General features: G+C 38.7%; 1 long non-coding RNA gene across 1 annotated transcript; it reads right to left on the reverse strand.

The window, feature by feature from the left end:
• Positions 1-2,471: 2,471 nt before the first annotated feature.
• LOC118500673 lies at positions 2,472-21,184 on the reverse strand. The gene is made up of 3 exons (XR_004903250.1): positions 21,174-21,184; positions 20,567-20,572; positions 2,472-2,671 (listed from the first exon to the last, which is right to left on the reverse strand). It is a non-coding gene; the product is annotated as an uncharacterized LOC118500673 (long non-coding RNA).
• Between the last annotated feature and the right edge of the window lie 1,882 nt (positions 21,185-23,066).

Consider the following 23,066-nt stretch of genomic DNA (forward strand, 5'->3'; position numbering starts at 1 on the left):
TCCCCTGGAGTGTAGCCTTCCTGTGTTGGTCAAAGGTGGCTTTTAAAACCACACCCGCTCCCAGAGGAGGCAGAGGGCAAACAGTGTCTTTTTAAGGCCATGACTTGAAAATTGCACACCTGCCTTCATCTCTTCTCATGGACCAGAACGCAGTCACAAGGTCACACTTAGCTGAAAGGAGGTAGAAAATGCAGTCTCTAAATGGGGAGCCACATGCCCAGCTAAAACTCAAAGGGAAAGTGGATGTTGGAGGTCAAGTCTTGGCACCTGCTGCAAACAGAGAGATAGGTGGCTTTCCTGTAAAGAAAACTAGCCAGAAAATAATAGCCTCACAAGACCATGCATGAGGGTGACTCCGCTGTTACACTGGGCATGTTCCGGTATCACTCATACATGTTTGCTTTGTGTAAACCACGTTATAGGGCAGTTTCAGCTTTTAATAAAAGCAGTTATTTATGTCTTCATGTTTCATCAGCAAAACACGTTGAACAGACCACTTCCAGATACTTATTTAGAATGAAAAAAAACTACTAGAGCCACATACAATCTAAAATATACATTACTTCATTGCAAAGAGAATTTCTGCAACCTGTATACTTGTCAAAGAGCATGACTGACGAACTCACAGGCTCATTGGACCACAAATCATTTCTACGAACCAGATCCCAGTCACAAATGGAGTTGTTACTTTTCTTAATCTCTCAGAACAAAGCCACAATAACAGAGGATGTGGCATTTTTATGAACAACATATACATTCAACGGATAAAACAGACAGTTATCAGTTGATGAAATAAGGCATGACTTCCACAAAATTATCTCCTTGGGGAGAGACAAGGCCATTTCATTGCATCCTTACTACAGCCCCAGAGTCATGCACCACTGTTCTATTTCATAGGCAAGGAAACTGACCCACAGAACAGTTTTGGACTTCTCCAGAGTCCTGTGGATAAACGGTGGCAGTCTGGCTTCTTAGTCCAGCCACACCCTTACTATTAGACAACATTCCCTTTTAAAGAGCAAATGGCCTCTGCTTGCTCCTTGTGTCTCACTTCTTGCTACTTTCAGCTCTGTAAACTAAGCTCCAGCTATATTGAGCCACTTTCATTCTCTGACACATGTCCTGTCTGCCCTTGCTTCCCTTCCTGAAATGCCCTTTCTCCAGCCTCCTCACCTGGATAACTATTATCTTCCAGGTCTTGGCTCAGGTGCCGTCTCCAACTAGCTGTGAGTCTTTCTTGCTATCACCTACCCCAACTTAAGGGCCAGGATGGAACTGACTTTGCCCTGTGCTTTCTCCTATTTGAACTTTGCTGTGTGAATTTGGCTTTTATTTATTTGCATGTTCCCTATGACAGAGAGACACCTGAGTGCTCATGAATCCTGTCGTGACGGCCTTGTGTTTGTTGTGCCTGAGCATCGTTGCAGTTTCACACAGAAATGTGCACGGGGATGGAACAGACCTAACATCTAAAGTTGACATCTCCCACACACGAGGAGATAGGTTGTCTTTTCCTAAAAAGGTCACCACTAACAGAAAATAATTTTCACAAGAACAGAGTGACCTTTGCCAGTTTTATTCATGGAGGCCCCTTTGTAGCCTAAAATAGGGACTGAAATCTTGGGAAAATTCAGTAAATATTTGTTGAATGACACAGTAAAACCAAAGTTATCTATATTTGTTAACAATGTCATTTATTTGAAAAATATTACACTGAAAAGCATGTTGCATTACTGTTTCTCTAGAGTTTCCCACACTATCCAAGAGGATATTTTCCCTGTCCTCTTACTGGATATAGATTTGAATGTTAAAAGTAATTATCTACTTTGTCTTTGACTGTGGTTTAAAAAGATGCACGTATGCAGATAGAGTTTTGAGAACTACATATTATTTTACATTATTTGAAGAACTAGCCAAAGTACATTCTAGGCTATTTATAATTTTTACTCAAAATAATACATGCGGATAGGAAAAAAATTAGGCAATAAAAACTACCTATAATCATTTCACTACAGTGATAACTACTTTTAACATTTTGGTGTCCTTCAAGTCCTTACTTTCATTTTGTCCTTCAATCTGTACACATATATAAAAATTGAACAGAGATTGAAAGAGAAAAATAAATACTTATTTTTTAAAAGATTTTATTTATTTATTTTAGAGGGGGGAAGGGAAGGGAGAAAGAGAAGGAGAGAAACATCAGTGTGTGGTTGCCTCTCATGTACCCCCTACTGGGGACCTGGCCCACAACCCATACATGCACCCTGACTGGGAATCAAACCAGTGACCCTCTGGTTACAGGCCACACTCAATCTACTGAGCCACACCAGCCAGGGCAATGGATATTGCCCTATGAAGCTTGTCCATAAAGTATCCATCCATGTGTATGAAAAAATAGACATTTATTGAAGAAGATACAAGATACAAGAAATATTGTACACAGGACAGTGATGTCTCGGTCCTTTTCAAAGTAGGCACCTTGGGACTCCACACAGTTCTCCCAATCGCCATCAGATAACCCCTTGTAATTTCCTGAATCTCATTGATGGTCTGAAATCTCTTCTCTTTCAAAGGTGATTTTAGTTTTGGGAAAAGCCAGGTGTCACAGGGTACCAAACATGGGCTGTAGGGGAGTTGAGTCACCTGGGTGATTTGATGTTTTGCCAAATAACTTTGCATAAAATATGATGTACAAGCAGGCACATTATCATGATGAAGCTGCCAGTCACTAGTTGCCCTCAGCTGTGGCCTTCTGAATCATCTGAATAGTTTCTGTGGAGGAATGTTTGAGCTTAATGCAATATTTGATGCAGATTCTACTCACTCATTTTGAATGCAATGGCCATACAGTACACATGCTCACTCAGTCGCGCCTACCACCCCCACTGACTAGCACAGTGAAGTCATCATTGTTCACACACATGCATTCCAGTCACTCTCCTTGGCTGCCAGGTTACAGTGATGTTGTGCCGTTCTCATTATATTAACAATGGATGGACTTTTTCAGGACAGGCCTTCTATATACATATACATTGTTTTGTAAATATGTTACACATACTATTTTATAAGTTTCTTTACTTAACAATTGATTTTAAACATATTTCTGAGCCAGTAAATATTTTCCCACATTGCCATTTAACCTATTTTATGATTTATCCTCTAACAAACAGTTAGCAACCCGATACACAGTTGACCTTCCATATATGGTTCCACATCTGTGGATTCAACCAACTGGTGACCAAAAATATTTTTTAAATGCTGCATTGTTGCCAACATGTACAATGTTAGACCTGGAATGGTTGTGTTTATACTAAACATGTCCAGACATTTTTTGTTATTATTCCCTATACAATAGAGTATAACAACTATTTATAAACATAGCATTCACATTATATTAGGTATTATCAATTATCTAGAAATGATTTAAAGTACCATGTTTTTCCCTGTATAATGCACACCCATGTTTTTGTGCACATTGCACATGGGATTATTATACCCATAGTATGTAATTATTATAGCCATGTATAATGCATATCCTTTTTTCCCTAAAATTTTGGCAAAAAGGTGTGCATTATATATGGCAAAATATGATATATGTAAATACTTTATAAGAAACTCAAGCATCTGTGGATTTTGGCATCCACAGGGTTTCCTGGAACCAATCCTCTGGCGATACTAAGGAACAACTGTTTGTGGTGCAGTGGCTTATTCCAAGTGAGGATGAACATAGTGGCCCTCAAGAATAGCTGTTGAGTGGATGAGTGCTGCATGTAAATTTCTAAGCATATCCTTGGTAATTTCCAGTGGATACATTCTTTTTAGGACTAATGTCTTAGTGAGGGATCGATCATTCACCCCTGAGGGGCAGACAGCTACCTGAGCTACTTCAGCCACAGCAGAACACCGACAAGGAAACAAGAGTCAGGAACCATAGCTGGACTTCCTTAGGGATAGGAATCAGGAAGCCTCAGCTCTGGAACATTGGTCTTCTTGCTTGCTCTGTTAGGTGTCCTGCTTTATTTTGGCCTCTCACTGCAGATCAGCTTTTTCTGCTCTGTGGACAAACAGAGCTAAGACAGAATCAGACACTTGGCTCACAGGTTTTCAGGCAATGAACGGAGTATAGCCAGCATCTCTGAGTCTCATCTCCATAATCACAGGAAAGAGAATCTGGGTCAGGGGTTCAATAGTGGGTTCAGTCTGCTCTTAGCAGGGAGACAGAACAGGCAGTGGCCAGTCTGTCACAAGAAAGAAATATCAGAGGAGGAAAATCATGAGCCAGTTTTTTAGTTTTTCAGTATAATTAACCCCAGGTGTACGTCTTGGAGAGCAGTGGAAATGAATAGTAGAGTAGATGCTACTAGAATTGAGGCATACAACAATTTTCCACAAGCATTTCCAGTAATAACTTATCTGAATGCTCTCTGTCTCCAAGGGCCCATACTCGGTAGAACTGTGAAACAGGTCAAGTTTGTCATCTGTGCTGAACCAGCTTCAATTTCAGAGCCCTTCTCCCTTTGTTCAGTGAGCCCCCTTCTTCCCACTGAAACCCAAATTGTTGTTCCCCTTCCCCTGGAAGACCCCCTCCAGCTCTTACAAAATAATGTTCCATTCCCTCAGAACTCGGTACTCTCTGCAAATCGAATTCAGAAGGTCTTCGCTGAGTTACACACTGTGGTGAAATTTATAGATGCCTCTTCTTATTCCAGAAAGGATTAGGGCAGCTTATGAGGATACCTAAAATAAAGCAAGATAGCTCAAGTCAAAGTGGGAAAGAAAGACAATGGTAGGAACATAAAATGAAGCCAGGAATGAGGTTAATTTTAGGTTTCTTTCTACCCATAAAGACCTATGAGTCTTCTATTAGTAGGTTATTAATTTGGCTCAATGTTTTAATTAGCAAACACTAAAAAAGAGAAGTCTAATCAGCTGCCCAATGTGTAGTGTTTGAAAGGAAAAAACAGACCATTTGCTCAGCAGTAATTCTTAGAATTAAGACTAAAATGCAATTGCTCCCATGTCCCTATGAAGAAGACACAGATTAATAGCATTTAAAAGTCCTCACAAAGATAAGTTTACTCAAGTCTCAGTATAGCTGATAACATCACACCGAGAGCTAAAGTAAGGGGCCAACCTGCTAGGCATTTTCCAGGGTTGCTAGTTTATAAAGATCATTAAAATGTTGTCTTTGATAAATTGAAAACCCAATGCCAACTGACTCAGATTTTTATGTATACCGTAACTTTATACATATCTGGTTAAACAGAAATTGAACTTACCAAATGAGAATCTGCTGAAGAAAACTGTTTCCTTGGGTCAAAATGGAAGAAAACCACATCTTATCTATAACTTTTTTTGGCAGTACATGCGAGCTATATCCATTTATTTACTAGTGCTGAAGTCTTATCTAGGCTTCACAACTTGACCATGACCAACTGTTACTAACCAAGTGGGAATCCACTTCAGAAAACTAACATTTGATGAGAGCCAAATAAGAGAGACCAAATAGATAAATGAGCAATGCAAAGAGAGCCTGGAATACCAAGAGACAGTTTCTATTACTCCCTATTTGGCTGCATAGTGAGGGTGAGCATTTAGTCCCTCAGTCCACAGGGAAGGATCGATTAACATTCATCAGCTCTGTATCCTTTACAAATTTCACCAACACCTTTTAAAGAAGGATGGTTATCATTTTAGAAAGAGTTCTGATTTCTTTCAAGACTAGCTGTTATATTTAAAAATTCAAGTGGTACAATAAAAGCAGTGGTCTACAGAGAAACTAAGAGTCCAGGATACCATGTTCATGGCCTCATGAATAAAATTCTGCTGATAGGAAAACATGAACTATTAGTGGAGCAGGAATGACTTTCCAAAAATTTCAAGAACATTTAGCCAATTTGTTTTATTTTGTACATAAAAAAGTGCAAATAAATATATTTTAGAAAAGTATCTGAGATAAAAATATTTGAATCTTCATTATGGAAAGAATGTTAGGGCCCCTCAAATCCTTTAAAATGTGCTCCTACTCTCATGAGAAGTGCTACCTGCAATAACAGTCCCTATGTTTTCATCCACCAAGCATTGAGAAGAAAAACAAAAACATCTGTGGCTGGGATTTCTTTTTTTAAGAAAAGAAAACCATACTTAAGGTTTCCTGTCCAGATGCATCAGTGAGACACATTTTGCTTGTCTGCCTCTATAACATCCGGTCACGGTGGACAGTTTCATGTCAAGTGACTGATTTTTAACACAGGAGGGAATTCAAACTCCTGAATTGTGAGTTAGTTTATGCCACAAAGAATATAAAGGTAGTTTAGGTTGGCATTTTTTCCTTCCCCACTTAAGTCTTTTAATTTAACTTTAAAATCCATCACAGTTCTCATTTGGATAACAGGAAGATAAATGTGGTATTCTGTGCCCAAACTTGAGAGCTCTTTTTGGCCCTGCCTCAGTCATTTAAGCAAATAAAGAAAATGTTTGTTTTCTTCTTCCCTTTCAAAATGATCTTAACAGACTAATAACTAACACTCTCCCTACAGGGTGCTTTGTTTCTAGGCTGTGAAGTTTAATGATGGGAAACACCATAGCTTAGTGTTTCAAATCCTAGGCTTTGGAGTCAGACAGACCTGAGCTGACTTCCACTTACTGATGTGTGACCTTGGGCAAACTACGAAATCTCACCGAACTTTAGATCCCTGAACTACAAAATGAGATCATAATAGTACCTATCTCATAAAGTGGTTGTAAAATTAAGTGAGATAAAGCATATGAAGTACTTAAGTGGTATTAAGAATGCAGTAAGAGCTGACTACATGCTAGTTTAAAAATAAGAAGTTACCAATAGGTGACTTTTCTTTTGGTGATGACAAACTAGATAACTTCAATTGTCCCCTTGCCCCACCACACACATCATAGTGATAACAACTAGGAAACTACTTTAAACACTTAGACAAAACATACTTTAAAATATTGCTTGGATACATTAGTGAGCTAACAGGTAGTGAAGAACTACAAGGGGAATATCTGAAAGAAACAAATTCAGAGAGCATGGCTTTTGGGGTCCTTTTTCCTCTAGGAATTGCTTCCAATTCTGGAAGTTGTGGCTGAGAGATGGAGAAGCCCAGCAGAGCTTTTGTCAGCCTCATGGAGTTAGGGGGACAAAAATCAGAGGTCAAGGACTTTCAAAGGGAGAAGAAACTAGGGTTAGAAACTAGGAGTAAAGATCAACTTGAAACAGGTCTTTATAATAAGAGAAGCCTAGTTTCAAATAATCTCAATTACAAGTTTTTATTAAGGTGAAGTGGCATTCATAGGGCTCCTACCTACCTGCAATGATGTAAATACTCTCTGCAGGAATAGAGATTTATTCCAGGCTTCACATTATTTCTATAATTTGGCATATACAATATCTGATACTCAATCAAAAATAGATGTCCCTTTCCTCTTGAATAACTCGGTTCATAATCCATTAGGTAGGGCCTGACAAAATAGGTGTTTTTGAGGGTGATGGGGCATTGGTTCAGCCAACTGGGTGATGGAGACAGAGCAGGGTGAGGAAGGCATCTGTGAAGTGTAAAATGATAAAGATGATGGGACACTGGACATGTACAGAAGGAATTTATCCAATAAGTAAGCATATTAAAGATGGGAACTATGTTTCTCCTGTCAGAGAAGGGAGTTACAAATGTGAAAAAAAAAGAAAAGTAGAATAAACTCTCTGGTGCTTGGTTAGAAGTGGGGTTTCAGTATGAACTCATGTTTTTCAATATAGTATAGATTGATGTAGAAATAAATATAGATATAAATGTGAATGCACACACATCACGAAAACACACATTCTCCAGCTTTGCTCAATGAGAAGGCCTGGGAACCAGATACTCCAGTAGTATTGAGTATACCTAGCACCAAGGTTTTGTTTTCTAAATTCCATTCTCCACTAAAAGGAACCAGAGTTCTTTGGGGCCAGAAAATGATTTATTTGAGTTTTACTCAAAGAATGTACAAGCTGAACCAGGAATAGCTTTTGCAGCTATAAAATAAAGAAGTGCTCAAATAATAAAAGGACATGTCAAAAGATGCAAAAGTGTATTCATTGTCTATTGCTACATAAGAATTCACTACAAAGTTAGAAGCTTAAACAGTATACATTTATTATCTCATAATTTCTAGAGGATAGGTGTCTATGAACAATTTATCTGAGTTCTCTGCTCAGGACCTTACAAGGTTTTAACCAAGGTATCATCTGGCCTGTGTTCTCGGCTGAATGTTTGAAGAGAGAAAGATCCAATCCTGAGCATTCACAGATTGTTGGAAGAATTAATTTCTTTGTACTGTTGGACTGAAGCATTGTTTCCTTACTTGTGACCAACATCAGTACCTACAGGTCCTATAGTTCCTTGACATGTGGACCATATACTTCATGGTAGCTTACTTCCTTAAGCCAGAAGAAGCTTGAGAAAACTCTGCTATGAGGTCCATATAAACAGGCCACCAAAACCTGGCAGTGATATTACAAAAAAGAAAAACCATAGGCCAATTTCACTTATGACTTAGATTTTTAAAAATCCTAAACAAAATACTATTGTAGTAAACAGAATCTAATAGTCTATAAAAAGAATTATACCTGATGTCCAAATTAGATTTATAGAATTGTAAGATGGATATAAAATTTAAAAATCTATAACCATTAATGACTTCCAGTCAAGAAGGTGGTATAGGTAAACACAGCTCGCCTTCTTATACAACCACACCAAAATTACTACTGAACAGCCATCACTCAGAACTATCAGAAATTGAGTTGAAAAGAAATCTGACAACTACAGGATTAAATAAACCACATCCATGCAGACTGAAAGGAGGGGCAGAGATGTAAAATGCATTGGTCCCACATTCACATGTGGTGCATAAAATTTGGGAGGAGACAGCCCCACACTAGGCCCCCGAGCCCAGGGTTCCAGTGCCAGAAAGATAAGTCCCCATAACTTCTGGCTGCAAAAACCAGTGGGGGTTGAGTTGGTGGAAGAACCTTCAGGAATCCCAAGCAGTGCCCCTTAGAAATCCATACATGAACTTACTGAGACTCATTCCCTCTGAACTCCAGCACTGGGGTATCAGCTTGAAAGGCACCAGTGGCATATAGGGAGGAATTGAAGTGTCTGGCATCAAGGTAAGAGCTGGGGGACAAATTTCTCTCAGACATAAAAATGGGCAGAGGCCATTGTCCTTTTTCTAAATCCTCCAATCACAGAGCCACACAGTCAGCAGGCAGGTGCCATATCTGATACTTCATCAACCTGGCTAACACAATTTGCCCTGCTCTGGAAATCCCCTGAGCCTCCATCCTACCCAATTTAAGGGCTCACCCAAGCTGTTAATGGTGATTTTTCCATATGAATGGTTGTTCATATGGAAAAGGGGCACAGTGAGCCCACAGGCCCCATGACCCTTGCTAAGTGGCCTCAGGCCCAGCAGTAGCAGTAGCCAGCCTAGATTCACAGCTTGGCTTTGCCTGGGAATCTCCAAGCCCAGCACAAGTAGCAGCCGTCTCAGATTGCTTAGTAGGTCAACAGGGTGGCACCAGGCAAAATACAGATCGGAGCTGACCTTGGTCTGCAACAATGACCTAGGATACCCCAGAGCCTACAAACCCAGTGGACACTGTCATCCCACCCCTGCACAGCTGATTCTCCATGGAGGGCAGAGGTTGTGGTCAGTGGTCACAGCCAGTTCTTGAAACTCATTGGTTTGGGTAAATTCCTCCCACTGATTTGCTAACAGCAATCAAAGCTCAACTACAAAAGGAAGGCGTACTCAGCCCACATAAAGGGTGTACCTGAAGTACCCAGGGGAGGCTCTGTCAGTGGACCCTGCAGGACACCTACTACATTAGGCCACACTACCAAGACAGGGAGTCATAGCAGCTCTACCTAATACATAGAAACAAATAGAAGGAGCATGCCAAAATGAGGAGACATAAATGCAAGGCCCAGATAAAAGAACAGATCAAAACTGCAGAAAAAGAACTAAATAAAATGGAGATCAACAATCTATCAGATGCAGAGTTCAAATCACTGGTTATAAAGATGTTCAAGGAATCTAGTGAGGGTCTCAATAGCATAAAAAGATCCAGTGAGAAAGGAAAGATTCACTAATTGAAATAAAGAACAATTTGCAGGGAAACAATAGTAGAGTGAATGAAGCTGAGAATCACATCAATGATTTGGAATATAAGAAAGCAAAAAAAGACAACCAATCAGAACAACAAGAAGAAAAAAAGAATCCAAATAAATGACAATAGGGTAACTAGCCTCTGGGACAACTTCAAATATACCAAAATTAGAATCATAAGGGTGCCAGAAGGAAAAGAGAAAGAGCAAGAAATTGGAAATCTATTTGAAAAAATAATAAAAGAAAACTTCCCTAATTTGGTGAAGGGAATAGACATGCAAGTGCAGGAAGCACAGAGAGTCCCAAACAAGATGGATACAAAGAGGCCCACTCTAAAACACATGATAATTAAAATGCCAAAGTTAAAGGTAAAGAGAGAATCTTAAAAAGCAGCAAGAGAAAAGCAGCTAGCTACCTACAAGGGTGTTCTCATAAGACTGTCAGCTGATTTCTCAGAGGAAACTTTGCAGGCTAGAAGTGATTGGCAAGAAATATTCCAAGTCATGAAAAGCAGGGACCTACAGCCAAGGTTGCTCTACCCAACAAAGCCATCATTTAGAATCAAAGGGAAGATAAATAGTGTCCCAGACAAGAAAAAACTAAAAGAGTACATCATTGCCAAACCATTATTATATGACATGTTAAAGGCATTTATTTAAGAAAAAGAAGATCAAAACTGTGAAGAATAAAATGGTAATAAATACAGAGCTATCCACAATTGTATCTAAAAAACAAACTAAGCAAACAAGAACAGAAACAGAATCATGGGCATGTAGAACATTTTGTGGTTGCCAGATGGGAAGGGTGTGTGGGGGCGTGGATGAAGAGGTACAGGGATTAAGAAGTACAAATAGATAGTTACAGAATAGCCATGGGGATGTAAAGTACAGCATAGGAAATGGAGTAGCCAAAGAACTACTCCATGAACATTGTTCATGTCTTTGAACAATATCTTATAGACATGAACAATGGTGTGGGGATTGCCTGAGGGAGTGGCTGGTACTGGGTCAAGGGGAGAAAAGCGGGAAAAATTTGGAAAACTGTAATAGCATAATTGGTAAAATATAATTTTAAAAATAATTATCAATATAATTTACCAAATTAGTAGAATAAAAAGGCCCCCCAAAACGCCATGCCTATATATCTGTAATGTGTAGAAAAATCTTTTTATAATGTTTAATATCCATTCATGATAAATATTCCTAACAAGTTAGAAATAGAAACTGTCTTAATTTGATAAAAGGCTATCTACAAAAAACAAAACAAAAAAAACCTATGGCAAACATTATGCTTAATGGTAAAATGATGTTATTGAGAAGGAGACAGGCATGTACTCCACTACTCCTAACCATTATATGACATTCCTAACCAGTGAAATAAGTCAAGAAAAACAAATTAAAAGTATACAATTAAAAAGGAAGAAACAAAATTCATTATTCATAGATAATATTGTGTTTATATAGAAAAAAATTTATATCTACAGATAAAGTATTAGAAATAATAAATGAGCTTATTAAGGTCAGTGGATAAAAAGTAGAAGTTTAAAAATTAATTAATTTTTATATTCTAGCCACAAATAGAAAATGAATTTTTTTAAATTTATGCACAATAGCAAATACAAAAAATCAAATACCTAGGAATAACTCAACAAAAGTTGTGCATGACTTCTACATACACTATTGGAAGAAATAAAGATTTTAGCATGTTCATTAATTAGAAGACTAACTATTTTAAAGCTATTACTTCTTGGTAAATGAAACTAAAGAATCAGTGCAATCTCATAAATTTTCAGGGGGTTTTATTTGTGTGGATAGAAATAAACAAGTGAATTCTCGAACACACATGGAGATGAAAGGGACTAAGATGGTAAAGGCACTGCAGGGATATAACAAGGTGTGAGGAAGCTTTACTCTTCCAGTTATCAAGATTTAGCAACTGACACAATGTAGTGATAGAAATAGCTCAAGGATGGACAAACTGACCCATGGAACAGGATAGAATATGCAGAAACAGACCCACACATTTATAGGCAGTTGAGTATGATGAAGCAGAACTATGGAGGAGTGGTTTAGCAATGATATTTTCAATAAAAGATGCTGGGTCTTTTTAAAAAATGAGAAAAATTAAGGTCTCATGCCATATTTACAGAGATAAGTTCCAGTAGATTGTCAATCTAGTGCAAAAGACAAAACAATAAAACTTTAGAACATAGAGAATGATATATTCATGACTTTGGGGTAAGGAAAAATTTCTTAATTAGGATACCAAAAAGAAAAAAAAAACTATAAAGTAAAAGACTGATATAATAACAATTTGAAGGATAAGAACTTTTGTTCATCAAAAGTCACCATTAAGAAAGTGAAAGGCAAGCCTTGTGGTAGAAGAAGATAGGTATATCAGTTATAACTGACAAAGGTTCATATTCAGGATATAGAAAAAATTCCTATAAATCAATAAGAAAAAGTCATAATATCCAACACGAGAATTAGCAAGAGACTTGAACAGGCACTTCAATAAAGAGGACATCCAAATGGCCAATAAACAAATGAAAAAGTACTCAATTCCATTATTCACCAGGAAAATTAAAATTTAAGACACAATAAAATATCTCTAAATACCCAGAAGAATAAGTGAAATATAAAAGACTGATAATACAAAGTTCTTGCAAAGCTATGAAACAATGGAAATGCTTACCACTGCTAGTGGAAATATAAGTTGATACAACCACTCAAGAAAACTTTTTAACATTATCTAGTGAAGTTGAATAGAGGCAAACCTAATGACCTTGTAAATCCACTTCTAGGTATATAACCAACAGCAATGCATGCACATGTGCACCATGAAACCTATTTATGAGTGTTCATTGCAGTACTATTCATCATAGCCAAAATTAAAAGATGACCCAAATGTCTATCATTAGTAGTAAAAATAAATTTGCTATGTTCTCACTGGAACATAGTAATGAATATGAACAAAATGCAGCTACATGGAATAGCATGGATGAATCTTATATCTACCTATAACAGTGAGTGGAACACACTTTCATATCATTATCATATTGATCATTCTTGTTTGACTTTGGGGAATAGCACATCTTGTTGGAACTGAGAATATTTATCTTCTTCAGAATAGAGTATTAAGCACGAACTCCTGAAAGAATGTTAATATTTTAAAGGAAAGATGATAAAGATACTTATAACCCAAGCCTCTGTATATGTTTTGTCCACATTCACTATCAAATGAAAAACTCTTTGAAATTCTCTCTTTTCCAATGACCTTTTTTCCTTTCTTCAGAATGAACCTGTGGGATGACGCCAGTATTCTCATGCTGTAAACTCCCACATTCCTTTTTCCCTAAACCTGCTTTCTCTGTAGTAATGAGTCAGCTCTTCAGGAGATGCCGATAGTTCAGTTCAATAAAATTTTCAGTTTCCCGAGATGAGTAAATTCTTGTACAACATTGTGTGTATAGTTAACAGTATTTACCTGTGCACTTTAAAGAATGTCAAAAGGGTAGAACTCATGTTAAATGTTCTTGCCACAAAAAATTTTTAATATAACAAATCATATATTAACCACTTATTGTATTCCAGGAATCCTGCTTCAACTCTCTGAATAGACCTGCATCCCATTCATCAGCACAGATATTAGACTTCCTTCCATAGGAATTTCCTGATGACTACATCGCCAAAGCTTATTTGGGGATTTTGCTTCACTTTATGGTGAACCCTGGAGTGAGTGGTTTTACTTAAGAGCTCAAACAAATTGGAACAGGGCTGCATTCTGCATGTATGCATTTTGACTTTCATCTCTCACAAAAAAGGTTGGAGGAACAGAGTCAATAGGAAACATAAGAAATGAAGGAGGAAAGAGCGTGACTTTTGTACAATTTAGTCATGAAAGTGTAACTGAAACCAAATGAAGACTACATCAATTTAGACAAATGAGGCATCTGTCATTCCACCAGACTGTACATATAATAAGGCACAAAAGAAATATCTGCCTAACTTAATGGCATTAGGGCTAAATGGACTGGATGCCTCTTCCCATAATAATCTCCTTTATGGCATGAAAATACATACTGCTGGAAGTCTCTACATTGTGTAAGTAATGGATGTGAAAAGGAGACAGGAAAACATATGTTTAATTCCCTGGAAAACTATTTTAGCATAATTGAAAATGTATAGTATAGCTTTGCAAGCTTTGAATAATGTATGCCAGTGATTATACCAGTTTTTGTAATTTGATAAAGGCAATGAATTTCTACAAATGATTATGAAACAACCTTGCATATATCCAGATGTGATGTAGCAAGTACAAGTGGTCAGAATAAAGTTTTTGAAGGTAAAGTCACACGAAGCTGATGACCCTCAAGTGCACAGACTGAAGAGTAAACCCCACCTCAGCCTGCTAAGCCCAATGGCAGAAATGGCTTTTCCATTTCATTTCCTGATCTCCCAAGCCTGTTATATAACATGTTTAAAATGAATGAATTTGTCTCCTTGATGAGTTTCCCAGTCTTCAGTTTTAAAAAGGAAATGGAAAAGACTGTGGTTCCTGCATTTTAAAAAAGGTGGTATGTGTAAGCTTCTCACATGCCTCATTTTTATTCAATCCAAAATAAATTTTGACCCTCCGATACTGTAGGTGGCTCTGTGAGGAAGGACTGCTGGACCAAACCAGAACATAAGTGTGGCATGTAAATGCTCTTGGCTCGAGAATGCTCTCAGTCAGACCCTTTCAAAACCACAGTATCTCCATCCTTTCTGCACAGTGAAGCTCAAAATATTTGTCAAGAGAATCAAAGTCCTTCCACTTTGTTTTCGAACTTCAATCAGGAACAGCCATGCAAAATAACTTATCCAGACTCTATTCATAAACAATTAGTAACTGCTTTTTAAAAGATCCGTAGCATTTTGACATTTCAGTTGTACAATCCAAAATAATTTTGGAGGGCAATTAATTTGAACCCTTTTCCATTAAGCTTTGTCTTACTTTATCTTCCTTTTGGGTATATGCTTTCAGTTTACTAAGCTATACAGGTTCCATGAAAGTTCATGAGAGGTTTTCAGTGTGAATCACTGGTACTGTTTTAGCAACTGTATTTAATGCACATATCCTGGAAGGTCTTTTTTTTTCAATTATAGTCTATATCCAATGTTGTTCTGTATTAGTTTTATAGGTACAGTGTAGTGGTTAGACAATCATATTCTTTATAAAGTGTTTTCCCCAATATTTACTGTACCCACCTGATGCCATACATAGTTATTAAATATTATTGACTATATTCCTTATGCTGAACTTTACATCCCTGTGACTATTTTGTAACTGCCAATTTGTACTTCTTAATTCCCTTGCCTTTTCACACAGCCCCTCAACTCGCCTCCCCTTGGTCAACCATCAGCCTGTTCTTTGTATCTATGAGTCTGTTTCTATTTTGTTCATTTATAACATTCTTCAGATTCCACATATAAGTGAAATCATATGACTTATTTCACTTAGCATGATACCTTCTAGGTCCACACATGTTGTCACAAAAGGTAAGATTTCATTCTTTTTGATGGTCGAGTAGTAATCCATTGTGTATGTAGCACGGCTTTGCTATCCACTTGTCTACTGATGAGCACTTGAGTTGCTTCCATATACTGGTGATAGTAAATAATGCTGCAGTGAGCATGAGGTGAACCAGACTGAGATAGAACTCTTGGTCCAGCTCCTATCACTCTCATGGAATCAGTTTCCAGCTCAGCCAGTCTGCAGCCTCTACCTCAGCATCTACATCTGTAGAAAGATACCCATTTTCTTTTGCAAAGTAAACATCCAAACCTACTGTACTGACACATCATTAGAGACAACAGTGTCTTAGAAAGAAAATTAGCCTGTTTGAAAAACGCTATTGCTAATTTTCTTTTTCTCTCCTGACCTCCACCCTCCTCATCGTTCCTAAATTCCTAAAAAGCAGTAGGTTTCTGAGCAAATGTCTTCCCAAAGCAGAAACTGCCCCAGACAGGCCCCAGAGGAAAGCTCAGGTTTGACTTTCAGTGTTCTCATATAGCTCAGGGACCCAGCTCAGTAGTCAGAGCTGCTTAAGATTTTGTTTTGTATAGTATAGTTAGAATTATAATGATTATAGTAATAATTATAGCTACTGTTTGTTGAATATTTAATATACATATAAAATAGTTACTAATATTATTCCTATTTGACAGGTGAAGAGATGGAAGTTTAGTAAATATATCAACTCACCCAAAGCGAACTTTTAACCACCAAGTTATATCATCTCACACTTTCTTGATCTCTTCTTTCCTTTTAATATTATTTCTTATCTTGTTCTTTCTAAATATATTTTACTGATTATGCTATTACAGTTGTCCCATTTTCCCCTCCCTTTATTCCTCTCCACCCTGCACACCCCCTCCCACCCACATTCCACCCCCTTAGTTCATGTCCATGGGTCATACATATAAGTTCTTTGGCTTCTACATTTCCTATACTATTCTTAATTTCCCCATGTCTATTTTCTACCTACCATTTATGCTACTTATTCTCTATACCTTTTCCCCTTCTCTCTCCCTCCCACTCCCCCATTGATAATCCTGCATGTGATGTCCATTTTTGTGATTCTGTTCCTATTGTAGTTGTTTGCTTAGTTGTTTTTGGTTTTGTTTTAGGTGTGGTTGTTAATAGCTGTGAGTTTGTTGTCACCTTTACTGTTCCTATTTTTATCTTCTTTTTTTTTAGAGAAGTCCCTTTAATGTTTCATATAATAAGGGCTTGGTGATGATGAACTCCTTTAACTTGACCTTATCTGGGAAGCACATTATCTGCTCTTCCATTGCTGGATAGAGCAACCTTGGATGTAGGTGCTTGTTTTTTATGACTTCAAATACTTCTTTCCAGCCCCTTTTTGCCTGCAAGGTTTCTTTTGAGAAATCAGCTGATAGCCTTATGGGTATTCCTTTGTAGGTAACTCTCTCCTTTCCTCTTAACTGCTTTTAAGAGTCTCTCTTTATCTTTAACTTTGGGGTAACTTAATGATGATGTATCTTGGTGTGTAACTCTTCGGGTCCAACTTCTTTGAGACTCTCGGGGCTTCCTGGACTTCCTGGAAGTCTATTTCCTTTGCCAGATTGGAAAAGTTCTCCTTCATTATTTGTTCAAATAAGTTTTCAGTTTCTTGTTCTTCCTCTTCTCTTTCTGGTACCCCTATGATTCAGATGTTGGAACATTTAAAGATGTCCTGGAGGTTCCTAAGCCTCTCCTCACTTTTTAAAATTCTTGTTTCTTCATTCTATTCTGGTTGAATGTTTCTTTCTTCCTTCTGGTCCACAGCATTGATTTGAGTTCCTGTTTCCTTCCCTTCACTGTTGGTTCCCTGTACATTTTCCTTTATTTTGCTTACCATAGCTTTCATTTTTTCATCAAAATTGTGACCATACTCAACCAATTCTGTGAGCATCCTGATTACCAGTGTTTTGAATTATGCATCTGATAGGTTAGCTATCTCTTTACAGTGTACTTGTATTTTTTCTGGAGCTTTGATATGGTCCTTCATTTGAACCATTTCTTTTTTTGTCTCAGCATGCCTTTTACATAGTAAGGGGAAGAGCCTTAGGTGTTCATCAGGGTAGGGCAAACCACATCACTGTGTTGTGATGCTGTATGTGGCAGAGGGGTTCAAGAGGGAACAATGGTGCTTACTCCACTCTCTGCTGGATTTCAGTCACTTCCCCCACTACCCACAACCAGATTGGACCCTTCTGGTGCTGATTCCCATGTGGGTAGGCTTGTGTACATTCTACAACCTTGTGGGTCTCTCCAGTGAATTCTCCTGTGAGGCTGGGAGTTTCTCCCACTGGTGTTTTCAGTCAGAGGCTTTGAGGCTTTATTTCCCTTCACTGGAACCCTGGGTTGTGGATCTGTCTTGCTCCCCAGTTGTTCCTCCTGGTTTATCTGCATGGGAATGTGGTACCACCCGCTCCACCAGCTACCATCTGGCTGGGTCTGCCAGCCGCCACCTTGCTATGAGTTCTCTCTGCCCAGCTGCCTGTCTCTGCCCCTCCTACCACTCTGGATGAATGTGTCTTCTTTAACTCCTTGGTTGTTGGACTTCCATATAGTTCAATTTTCTGTCAGTTCTGGTTGTTTCTTGTTTTCAAATTCGTTGTTATCCTTCTTTTGGTTGTGTGAGGAGGGACATTGTGTCTACCTATGCCTTCACCTTGGCCAGAAATGTTTGCCTTATTCTAAAAAGAGGATTTGAGGTGGAGATGTTATTTTCAGTGTACCCATAGCAAGTTATGGATTAAAGAAGTATTTTCCTCCATCTATCCATCATAAACACATGAGAATATTAATAGTTTTAGATTACTGTTATCAGATTATTGGACACAAATAAAGTATATCAAGAGAAATGAGAGAAATAGTCAGAATCTCAGCTCTAGTCCCAGCTTTGTCATTTTCCTTCTCATTGCCTGACCTTGGGAAAGCAGTGTGACCTATCTGAGCTTCAACATTATTATCAATTAAAAGAAAAGTACCATCTGTCCTGACCATAGTATAGAGATAATTATAATGTTTTACAACCTCTACAGTGCCACACTGGTGTCAAGGGGTATTATCATACATACACAAATGGACCTAGATCCTAAGAATTCCCAGGAGGTCTTGTTTTCACCTTGGAAGGGCTAGCAGCTCATTGTGGAGAACAGAACCTGGGCCATATTCTAAGTTGCGTATGCTCAGAATTCAAACAGTGTGAGCATGACATGGGGGCTGTAATTTCCCATGGTTGAACTGGCATGTGCTCAATTCAGTGTCTCAGGGGTGATGAGCCCTGGGGAAAAGGATAATTCCTTGTTCAACCTGTATCCCACCCCTTGGTATTGTGCTTGGCCCACAGTAGATGCTCAGTAGCTATTAGTTAAATTGAACACATTAGACAAATGAAATCTGGTCATAAATCCAGAGGTGGAAATTAACTTTCTTCCTAAGCTCACAGTGGTGAGACTGCTCATTCACTCCCATAGAACTACTGAACTTGCCAGATGAGCAGAGTTTTGAAGATTTGGGATTGTATTCCTGGCCACTGTGCTGCCTTTCTCTCTAATTTCAGCCAGCTCGATGTCAGAACAAGTCTTATATTTTAGCCTAAGCAAATATCAAAAATGGAGAAAGCAACTGTGACAACACAGCTCCTAATGACTGTAACAGTGAGGCAGAATAGAGAGGAGAGCAGTGTGTTAAGCTGTGGAAGAAAAAGCAATTGTGAGAAATCCTGGGAAATGGTCAAACCCACAGCTTCTGTGAAAGCTAGAGTTCTCCTTGCTAAAATGATGACAAGTGACACCCGAGCTACCTTTTTACAGCTTCCTATACAACAGGCATTTGTGCCTCTGAGCACAAGGGCTGCAAACAGTCAGGCAGCCTGAGAGGAGGAAGTCCTGGATGGACAACGTGGAGGCAGAGTCCTCGCCTCCACGCCTCACAGGTGAGAGAGCAAGGTGGTAGAGCTTATTAGAATGATTCGGGGTGGGACTGTCATGATCTGCAGTTTCCTGAAGGGCTTCCTCTCTACCTCACAAAGGCATGCTGTGGTTTGAAAACTTCATTCGACTCCCTAAGCACTCTGTGAATGGACTCAGATGCATTTCATATGAGGTGGCCCTGGAACAGTCCTCTGGACATCCCAGGACCACATCAGCCTTTATCCAGCTCATTTCCCCTCCAAACTGCTCTTAGGTTAGTTGTGGGGTACAGCAAGGTGAGGGTGGGTATAGGGGAGGGAGGAGAGGTGGAATGACTGATAAAGCATCTATCTCATGTTTGACATTTGGTTAAAGTCCAGAAAATCCTACCCAGGATAGAGAGCTTAACAGACTCTAAAAGTCATTATGCTCACTTTTGCCATGGACATGCCTCATACTCTACCTCTCTGAGACATACAGCAATTGAAACAGAGAAGCAGAGAAGCAGAGAGAAAACAAACACCTATTCTCTCCCTGGAATGCAAAGATTCTACAGTACTATATTTACCCTAGGCATAGTTCTCTATGTAGTATATGGTATATACTACATAGTTCTACGTAGTTCTCTATGGTATGCAGTATACCATACATGCATTTAACATGTATGAATGTAATCAATATTTCTATTTAGAGCCACAGCTATCACTCAGCTTAAAATTATTTCAATAATCAATGCACAAATATCAACAATATGATTACTGATACTTTCTTACTCATAGAGGGCCAAAACATCTTCTCTACCAACCTCTTTCAGTCCATAAGAGAGATCCTATCACCCTTCCTCATTTTAGAAAGGAAGAAACTGAAGCTTGGTGAGCTCAAGGAACATGACTTAGGGGATATGAATTAGGAACTGTGGGCTTTAAGAACACACTCTGCTAACCACTCTACACACAGCTGTTGAAGCCTGAGAAACCTGACCTACTCATTTCACAAATATGGAAAATGAGACTCAGGAGTTGCCAAAGTTGACCACCAGAATTTGAGGTAACTGAAATCACACGTCTGCCTTCCTGAGCCCTGAACCTGTGCTCTTTTAACTGCACTGTGCTGAATTACCTAGTTTCAGGGCAGAAATAACAACAGTTACAAATTCTAAAGCTGTCTGAGAGCAGTCAATATAATTTAAGTAGCATATGCAAACTAAGCACTACTGTTATGTAAATATCCTTTTCTGCTGTTGCTAACAATTTTGTGTACAGCTAGCTGTTGCCCATGAGGAAATCTTGATGTAGGGCAGTGCTGTAAATTGAATGTTTGTTTCTCATCTCCTCAAACTTTAAATACTCATCAATGACAGAGGTATGTGAGGGCGTTCTGGAGATAAATGCTCTTTCCTAAGAAAGACCTTTGTGGTCTTTTTTTTCCAGACAGTCAGAAAAAAACCATCTGGCAGTTTCTCTGCCATCTCTCTCTCTCTAATAACCTCAGACCCATAGTCAACTGGTTGGTATGTGAAGTGTGAATGGCTTCTATCACAAGGAGACATGCCCTTGGCAGACAATTTGGAAAGGCAGATAAAAAAGAAAGATACTTTCTTATTTCCACCATTGGGCTCACTCAGAATAGTAGGTTTTCATCCTGAATCCCGAGTCTTTGGAAGGACTAGCAAACACTAAGTCTGGGTCAATAACTCCATGTAAATATCAATAGGAGTTTTCTCTCAGTCTACAAAAGCTTTGCATTATCATCAGTGGATAGTATGTCTCTTTCATACATCATAAATGGAGAAGGGTCAATTGTGGGATAAAGAGAGTAGGGAGCTCCACAGAGAAAAGAGGTATGTTTCATTTGCTACATGTCTTCATCCCTGTAGAATACTGACATGGAACTAGAGTCCACCACTGAGGAGACAGTTTCATTTTTCTTCTCTCTGGTGTGATCACTGTGGTTGCTCACATGAAAGCTGTTATGGGCTGAATTGTGTCTCCCCAAAATAGGATGTCAAAGTCCTAAACCCCAGTAGCTCAGAATGTGACCCTGTTTGAAAATAAGTTCATTGCAGATGTAATTAGGTAAGATGAGGTCATACTTGAATATGGTGGGCCCCTAATCCAATATGACTGGTGTTCGTATAAGATGGTCATGTAAAGACAAAGTTGCATGAGGAGAATGCCATGTGACAATAAAGGCAGGTATTGAAGGTATGCAGCTGTAAGCCAAGGAATGCGAAAGGTGCCAGAAAACCATCAGAAGCTAAGAGGCAAGGAAGGATTTCCCTACAGCTTTCAGAGGGAACATAGACTTACCTACAGCTTAATTTCAGAATCCTACCCTCCAGAACTGGGGGACTATAGATATCTATTAGTTTAAGCCATCCAGCTTAAGGTTCTTTCTTACAGTTGCCCTAAGAAACTAATAGAAGGGTCTTTAGGTTCAGTTAGAGGCAATGTATTCTGCCCACCGTGGGCTGAATTCTGGCTTCTCAAGGCTATAGCTCTCATTTTAATGGCATATGGTCAATATAGATTATTGCCATGACAGAGGTCCTGGAATGACAGCATCTGAAAGGAGGGTTATACAGAACTGGGTCATCCCTGGGCTTCAACCAGAAATGCCCTCCCTGCTTTCATCACTCTTCCCTACTTCGAAGGACCCCAGGGAAACATAGTTGCTTGAGAATTAGTCCTGCTATTCATTTTACTAAATCCCTACATATCACAGTTGAAATTCTGAAACTATCAATTCATCACTCCCTACCACATGCCTTCACCACTACACATAATGTTTAGCCTTTGAGCTGTCAGTTAGCAAGTCCTCCAAGGGCAAAACAGCCCCACTCCAGCCTTCTAAGATCTGTTCATATGTGTATGTTGGCAATCACATTAGACTTTCCTAAAAATTTCAAGGAGAAAACAAGAGGAGGGATTTAGACTGAGGAATATGAACAACCTTAACTGAAATAGTAGGTGCCACCAACACATTTCACTGGCCTCACCTGTTACTAGTCACACAATGGTTCTGAAGATGCCTGAAAAGCTCTCCAGCCGACAGGTCGCAAGAAGTCAAGATGGGATTTAAAAGAGTGTGAGGCTAACACAGAAGACAGATGCCTGGGGACAAATATGCTGTCCCTCATTATCTTAGGTCATTGTTGATTCAAGGGAGAAGATCTACATTAAGACAGCAAATGCTACCCTTGCTTTTCTTTAATCTCTTTAAAATTGAGATACTTACAGCAAGTTTTATTTTGTTCGGTCTTGTTTTGTTTGGTTTGGTCTTGTTTTGTTTTGTTTTGTTTTGTTTTTACCATTGCAGTTGGCTTTACTTTGAGTTTACTATTAGCATATTCAAATGCTGGGCCAGCTGGTTCCTCCAATCTGCCATTTTTTTTCTAACTGTTAAGCTGCCAACCATGTTTTTTTGAGTTTT

This window comes from Phyllostomus discolor, chromosome 5, assembly GCF_004126475.2.
Source record: "Phyllostomus discolor isolate MPI-MPIP mPhyDis1 chromosome 5, mPhyDis1.pri.v3, whole genome shotgun sequence".
Lineage (NCBI taxonomy): Eukaryota > Metazoa > Chordata > Mammalia > Chiroptera > Phyllostomidae > Phyllostomus > Phyllostomus discolor.